This window comes from Vidua chalybeata, chromosome 3, assembly GCF_026979565.1.
Source record: "Vidua chalybeata isolate OUT-0048 chromosome 3, bVidCha1 merged haplotype, whole genome shotgun sequence".
Taxonomy (NCBI): Eukaryota; Metazoa; Chordata; class Aves; order Passeriformes; family Viduidae; genus Vidua; species Vidua chalybeata.
In genome coordinates this window covers 99407829-99416475 of record NC_071532.1, presented here as the reverse complement: position 1 = coordinate 99416475, position 8647 = coordinate 99407829, and positions in this window count along the sequence as shown.

Below are 8647 nucleotides of genomic sequence, written 5' to 3'. Positions count from 1 at the left end.
CACCTGCTGGCCAGGCCATGAGCTGCTCCCAGTGTGCTGGGGCTGGCTGCAAACTCTGAACCCTTGTGTTCCATGGCCATGGCACCCTGCTGGGACCTCAGTAACTGCTGAAGGGTTTAGCAGGAGCACAAATGTGCTATTTTTGGTTCCACTTCTGGATCTGCTTGGGGTAACTTGTGAGAAGTGCAATGAGGTTAAAATCTATAAACTACACTTGGTTGTGTAGGTTATATAAATCTAGACGAGGCTCCTCACTGTTTGTAGATGTTTACGGAAGGACTGGGGTACTCGTTTGTAGAAAAGCACAATCTGTGTTTCGAAGGAAATTTAATTGTGTTTGCAGAGAAAGGGCAGCCTGGTTCCTTCCTTCCCTGCCAGCCCCTGCAGGCAGACAGTGGGTGATCTGAGGGCCTGGAGCTGCGCTCTCCAGACACCCACCATGTGGACATGGGCTGATGGAAGTTCCTCACCATGTGATCCATGAATGAGGTGACGTTTCCAATTGACTTTAGATTAAGGGATGGGGTTATAGAAGACAATCCTAGAAGCTGTAATGGCAAATTCAAAGATCCAAGCTCAGCACATTGCAACTCTTTTATTGACTTCTATTAGGCCACTGTGGGGGGTGCATTCCCCCCACCCCAGCCACTCTGTGGTCTCAGAAATATTCATTAGGCCTCAGCCTTTACAAACAGCAGCTGGCTGAGCTTCTCATGAGCTTATCAGAAACACTCTTCTCCCAGGAACCTTTGCTGTCTAACAAGCTCCTGTGTTTTAATGAACAGCCTTGGAAATTTATTTTTGTTGCCTGAACAACAACCTAAGTGGAATAAAATTTTTGTTATCAAACTTTCAAAGAAAGTTACTAACCTGACTTGTGGCCAGGATGGAAAATTACTGTGACTAAAGCCAACTCTTGTGGCCCTATACACACTAGCCCAAAGTGAGACCCTTGGAGCTCTCCTGGTCTGCAGTGCACTGTGGCCAATACCAGACACTCTGCTGCTAGCTGGGCATTCAAGGATAAAATCAAGCTTCCCGGAAGTTAGTTGTGATCTTTTCACAATCCCTAAAACACCTACAAAACCATGACAATATCCACACAGTGCCTCCATCCTATACACTAAAGCAGGTTGCACAGAATTCAGTCAGGAGCTGAGAACTGTGTTTTACTTGATAATGCTACTCCCCGCAGATGGTCAAAGAACCTTTTTACCAAGCAATGTTCTCACCATCAGTGCCAGTAATAATTTGTGTGAGAAATAATTTCTCATTTAAAAAATCTCCCTGGTTTTAGAAACAGCTTCAACCTTAACTGCCCAGCAATGTGTGACATTGTCTTCACGCTGACAAGAAGCTACTGGAGGTGATTTCTGTATTTATTCAGCTGAAGAGAAAACAAACACATTTAAAATTATGGAATATTATCCTATCCTGGAAGAATATTAATGAGGGAAATGCAGAGATATAGGATTAATTCCTCCTGTGATTAGAGGTTAAAATAAAGCAAAGTAAAAGCAAAACACTGTGAAAGCATTAGCATTGCCTTTCTTTTGAGATAAAAAAGACTTAATTGCAGATCTTAAAGATCTGAATAAACAAATGCTTTCTATCTTTGGGATAGAAACAAATGCTAGTCTTTCAAATTGCCAAAATTGACACATTGTCAGTATCCATGCAGAGATTAGTAGTTTTGACTCAAAAAATATTGACAACCCTGGGCCACTGAGCAGCAGAAGAGGCAAATGTGGATTAGCATGTATTTATTGATTAATTATGTGTTTCTCCTGGTCTGAAATACTCTAGACTGTATTAAAAATTTACTGCAGGTTGAAGCTAGGAATCTTACTTCTTTCAAAAAGGCTTTAAATTTGTGACTCTGATGACTAGACTCTTTAAAACAAGTATTTTCCAATCAATATATGTTTTATTCCCAATCTGTAAAATTCTGTTCCTTTATACATGGAGAAAGTATAAACTGCTTGGAAAGAGGGATTGGACAGTTGTCCAGATATTGCTGTCTGTAATCTATGTATGTGTCTCTGAGGATCAGTTGCATGGAAATGAAAACACGATAACAGCAATCGTTTAGATAGATTTTGCCTAAAAACTTCTCAGGCATTTATGTTCTCTCTCCTGACTTTATGCCAATTGTCCATCTCTTATATTGACACATGGAGCATCCTGATCAGGATGGTGGTGTATGTTCAGTCAATTGCTTCCAATCCATATAACAAAATCGAGGTTCAACTAGAAATACTTATTCAGCCATGGTTTTATTGACAGCAGATGATGGATTTGAAATGGGCCTGAGTTCAGCTCTAAGTATAATTTACTTAATTTTTGCACTATGATATTTTTGTATAGGTAATTCTTATTTAAAAGTAATAATGGATTCACAATGGTAATACTGGTAGTACAGATGAATTACAGAGATACAGAACTACCATTATCAGAAGGATGAGATGTGTAACGCACAGCCATATGTAATTTCTGTTTCCATACAGAGAAAATCTCAGGGTGGGCTGTCCTTTAAGGACAGTTTTACTTGCATATAAACCTATATCTCCTTTCAACACCACATCCTGCTGCTATATGGCAGCTTGCTGCCTCTGGAATAAACCATTCTTCTGTGCTGTGCCCATTTGCAAAAAGGGAGGACTGTCTTGGTCTCTTTTGCAAACTCTGATCAGTTCTGCTCTGCAGTGACTCCTAAGAGTATGCCAGCTTCCCTGGGACCCTCCACAGGATGCTTGTCCAGCACCAGCAAGGGCAATCCCCAGACTTGCTGTGCTCCATGAAATAACCACAGTGGGTGCCCTGGGACAGCATCCTTACCGAAGACAGTACTGGAGACCTCTTCACTATCTAATTTAAAGATGCTATCCCAGGGCTCTCATTTCTGCTGCATAACCTTTAACAATTTAAAAAGCAAAATAAATTCAATGTTCCAAACACATAAACATAATTAGCATCTTACTGACAATTTCAGTTGAGAAGCTGAAGTGTACAGATATACAAATAAGTGTTCCTTATGTTTATTTTACATATACTTAGTGTTTTTTGGTTTTTTTTTTCCTTTTGATATTCTATCAGTCTTGTATTAAAAATGCAAGAAGATCCAAAACATTTAATTAATCTTCAAGTATAACTTGCCTTTTTTTTCAATGATGAAAAAGTTGTTCTCACTCTAGGTTAAATAAATTGACATTTAAAAAAGACTTAAGAGATAGGATTAACCCTTTCCTCATACCACCTCCCAGCACATCTGTTTTTTACAGTGGCCAGTGAAATGGGTTCCGCCTTCAGATATCAAGGCTTGTGTGAAACAAACACTGTAAACACCCTGAACTGGTGCAGAGTTTCCAGGGAAACTTTGGTGAAATGGAAAAAGGGAGACATTATCTGCCATTTTTTATCTGTGTGTGTCAGACAGTTCCCCAGCCTCGCAGAGGACCCAGCGGCACAGAGGAGCACATCTGCCCCTGCTGAGCCCGGGGATGCCAGAGCTGCGGGGCCACTAGAGGGATGTCTACAACCATCCTTCCACAGCTTCTGAAGCAAACCATCACTTCACATTCCTGACCGGCTGCAAATCGCACACAGCAACCAACAGTCCTTAGAAATGCTGCAACAGAGGCATCAGAGGGCTGCTTGCCATGGCCTAGGGAGAGTATTTGAACACTACCAGCTGGAAAGATGAGATGCAATGCTTGGAGCGCTATAAGGTCCAAGAGAGCAGACCACAAATGATACAGTCATGGATTCATAGAATGCTTTCGGTTACAAAGGACCTTGACAATAATCTAATTCCAACCCCCTTTGTTCTGGTTGAATGGTTTTAACACTGTTAAAAACTACATCTAGTTCTATCCTTTTATTTGATTCCAATAGTTTAGCTTGTATCTAGTGGAATGGCATAATCTATTTGAACTATCAACAAGTTAGCACAAGGCTCACTGCAAAAAGTGATTTTTTATTAGTTTAAATTAGTTGACTAGAAAAGCATGAAAATGTAATAGAGAAGAGTTCCCTCTCCTACACTGATCGGCTGTCAGAACTGATAGGATGAAAGGGGCTGCAAAAAAAGGAAAACATGAGTAAAGCAAAGAAATAAGCATTAGTTGTAAGTGCTATAAAACAGCTTGTGTGCTCCAGAACAGCGTAAGTAAGGAGCCCCAATTTACTGCCCTGGTTGGGTAGATGGGTCAAACTGTTACTTTTAATTACATTTACTAATAAAAAAAAAGTTTAAATTTATGTGGAAAAGAAGCATCATAGATTTTAAAAGAGGTAATAGTTAGAGTTGGGTGATTTATTTATTTATTTTAATAGTTAATTCCCCAGAAAATGTGGTTTCAGTCATGTCTAAACTATTTGCTTCAAATTTGCTGCACAGTTTTGGCTGGAAAAAAACCAAAGGGGATAAACTGTGTCGGAGGAAAGTCCCCAATTACCCAACAGCTCAATGATCAGAGCATTTACTTAGGTAGCAGAGACCCCTTAACAGAGGCTCTATTGAGGTGGACTATGCTCAGACTTTCCTGTGACCACTTTGATTTTTGTCCCAGTTGTGAGGGATGGGGACACACCTCCCAAAGGAGCAGGCTGGTTCCCAGAGTAGGAAGCTGTGACTCTCATGCTCCCCCTCGCTGACCCAACAAACTTGGTGCCTTTGTGCAGGTCAGCAGCTTCATTGTGAGGAAGAATTTCCCCTTTGTCCTGCTTCATGGATACCAAGTCCTTGGACAGCTTTCTAAAAAGTAGAATTCTGCTTCAGGTTCCCTTGGACAAAAGTAGGATTTCCTCATCCTAAGTATATCCATGCTATGACATTCTTTCAAGAATCCAAAACAAATATTCTACATCAGATCAAAACATAACATTTAATGGTTCACGCAAAGAAATAACCTTCAGGTTATTTTCTTTCAGCAAGGAAAAGCAGCCAGTTTAGTTTTGTCCACACTGTGCTGATTTTTATGACATTCACGGCAGTTCTTGAACAAAAATGCAACTTCCACCAAGTCTTTAACTGATCATGAAATAGTTTGATAACCTTCATCCAGACTACCCTATGCTTCTTACAAACCCTTAAGTCTGCAGCCACATAAGAACTGAAAATGACATTGAGAGCTCCTGACTCCAGTCCTTGTGGTGCTGGACACCACGTCTTATGGCCCTTTCAAAGTGCACTGATACACTGCAGGTAGGTATATTCTGGCTGCCTTTACTTGGATGAAGGTTGTACTAACCCCACATTGTGAATAGCTAGAAACAGTCTTATTTCCCATCTGTGCTTATTTGTGGCCAGTTTACTCGCATATACTCTTCTGCCAGCATTGTTCTGTAATGTACAGCTCTTAAACTCCTTGCTTGATGTTTTTGGTGTATCTTTAGACACCACCATATTCTCATTCACCTCTCTGCTGGATCTAGAAAACTGAGTTATTCAAGCTACTTCACATAAAACAGGCTGCTTTGTTCTTTTATCTCTGCCAAATTCCCATTTTCAGTTCCTCTTCTCCAATCAGAGGAATTGAACTATTTATGTCCCAGTGTTCTCACTTGATCTTGCCCTAGCCTATCTCACTGGAGCATCTTTGTTAAATTTTACAATACCATTTATACTTTTTAATTGCACATTTTCATTAACTCGTGTAAGCCTGAAGTAATTCTACTCAGCTATTTCCCAGTGGTAAGTTCCCACATTACATCAGAATTTCCTACTAGTCCCCAGGGACACTCCTTCTATAGACTGTACCATTTAATAATGTCCTGTTTCTATCATTCCCATCACTGAGCTGATCCAGATCTTCTAAGCAATATCCCAACCCTCAACTCTCTGTGAGTTGTCTGATGCAAACAGCATCAGCAGCATAGTCCTGGATTACATCCTGGTAAACAAAAAGTTTCCAATTTCAAAAAATTAAACAAGATGGACAGAGACTGGTCCTTGTAGTTCCTACCAATTCAAATCTTCAAGAATTCATCTAATACCTACCTCCCTATTTCACCCCATAAGGCATTGCTATCCTACATGAAGTGGGTTCTTTTTAATTTGGCAATAGCATGATATCCCTCAGAATGTTTTATTCTCCTATAAAAATTGTACATGAAAATGTCTTCTAATAAATCCCACTAACTTCAGCTTTCTCACATCAAAATCTTCCAGGTTTTCTTCCAAATTGGTTGCAATTACCTCCTGTATTACCTTATTTTTTTCTTCTCCATAAACATGGAAAATTAAAGTATTACAAGATATGTTTTTCTTATCCATGTGTAGTGTTTCATTTTAATATTGTCCCCCATCACCAAAGACTGAGGCAAAACTGAGATCATCTCTATGTCAGCCTCTTCACAAAGTAATCCCATTTATTATTTGACAGCCAAGTCTAGAAATAACAGTAGTTAAACATACTGTTCATGTTGGACAAAAGGATATAGAAAAGTAATACTTTTTCCAAGCAATAAACTTCCTTCCTTCCTTCCTTCCTTCCTTCCTTCCTTCCTTCCTTCCTTCCTTCCTTCCTTCCTTCCTTCCTTCCTTCCTTCCTTCCTTCCTTCCTTCCTTCCTTCCTTCCTTCCTTCCTTCCTTCCTTCCTTCCTTCCTTCCTCCCTCCCTCCCTCCCTCCCTCCCTCCCTTCCCTCCTCCTTGACTCTGATGCTATTTAAATGCAAAGTCATGTCATTTCTCAAAGTGCGTATAATTATATGCAAATATTTCCTTATATGCAAAGCTGTGTTTTCACTCATGCACTCACAACTGTTCTTATTCATATCTAACAGCCCCTGCAAGTTCCCTGAGAGCAGGCACAGCAGCTGTAGTTATTTACACCCCGTTATCAGCTGGACTGGCTTCGTTTCCCCACAATTAATAGTAGCTAAGTCTTGATGAAAAGCAGATCACAGGAATGACAGTGCTAATGCAGAAACACATAATGTGGGTATTCAGAGATGCACACAGAACCTCTACACTAATCATCTTTTTTTAGCTTGCTCTATCCAAGTCATCTTCTACTGGCATTTCCCCCTAATTGCCAGGAGCATTCAGTGCCTGAGGTTTTACTGTCATTTTCCAAGCCAGTCCCTGCATACTTATGGCAAAAGGCCAGATCAAAAGAAGGACTGATTTGGTGCCTCCAGTGGTTCTCACACCAAAATCCAAGATGACAATTGAAAAAATACTCAATAGCTGTATAACTGTGCAGGTCACTAAGTTTGCTACGTACCTCTCTGCCTCAATCCTGCTGAGTGTTCTCATCAAAAGGCTACAGAGCCTTTTTTTCCTGGCATTCCATTTCTTATTAATGCAATTTTCTGCAAAACCACACACCACCCTGCAAGATAGTGTCTAGGAACTTTATTTGGAGGTGTACTGTGCAACATGAATTGCCACAGGATGGAGAAAGGACAACACGTACATGGGTTCTTGTTCTGCTGATGGATTCTGGATCAGATCAGGGTGAACATGCTGATTCAGATTATGTCTCATCTAGGAAAACATGGGCCTTTGGCCACATTTCTCATAAATCCTATTCAGTATCTAATGTTTAAATGTTTGATCTTAAATACAGAATAAACTATCAGAAATGCTTTTGTTCTTACAGGTATGTGTTCACTGGAAGAGATTGTTACAGGCATGCAAGTGACAGGTCTGAATCAACCTCTAGTCCCCTTGTCAAATTAAAAAGAGGCAGAGATAGCTTTGAGAAGCTCTGGCCAGCACTTCCAAGGGATCAGAAGCATTTTACTCCTGCATATTTCCAATATTTCAACCTTTATGATGGGTCATGTAAAGGAAGTGCTGGAGATAATGCTCACAGCAGAAAGAAGAGCAGCAGAAACCCTCCTCTGCTCCAAGATACTGTGAGGTATAAACAGCCTACTGACAGCATAACAGCAAGGATTTCATAAATCACAGCAGTGTCTCAAACTCCTGTGATTTACACCTAAGGGCCACAGAGCCCTAAGCTTCACCTAAATACACAAAGCAGCAAAGGAAAACTCGAGGACACTTTGTCCTTAGTCTCCAAGCTACACTTACTGCAAGTTTCCTCCTGGGACTTACAGGAGAGAATCTGGCACATCACCATCACGTAAGTATTTCAATTAACCTAGATTTACAGCTTCACTTCTGTCTTCCCAATGCATCCAAGAAACTACTTTATCATATATATATGAAAGTACCTTATTAACAAAAGCAATGTTATTTAACTGGGGAGAATTATGTAAGCAATTAAGAACCAGGCAGAGACCAAGTCCTGTGTTATCAGACACACCCAGGCATTAGACAGCCGCTTTTGATTCACACCTCCTTTTCTTGATTCTCTGGTATTTGTGCTTAAGATACTGACTTTAACACAGCAACAGACAATACCAACTAATAATTCTGTATTTATCAGCTATATATGCTGTTTGAAAAAATGGGAAGCAGCTACCTGGCACACCTTCAGAGACAAAGGTACATGCCTTTCCAAGCAGAACAGTAGATATAGGCCTTTACCTACTAAGCTTACCAGATGAAGACATTTTCTTTAGCATTTGCTTGATTACTTTGGTTTGCACTTAATTATACAGATGGCTGAGTGGTTTTGTAATTTTATAGCTGGCCTGTGCTAGTAATTGATGTGGTAGTGTCAGTCTTACT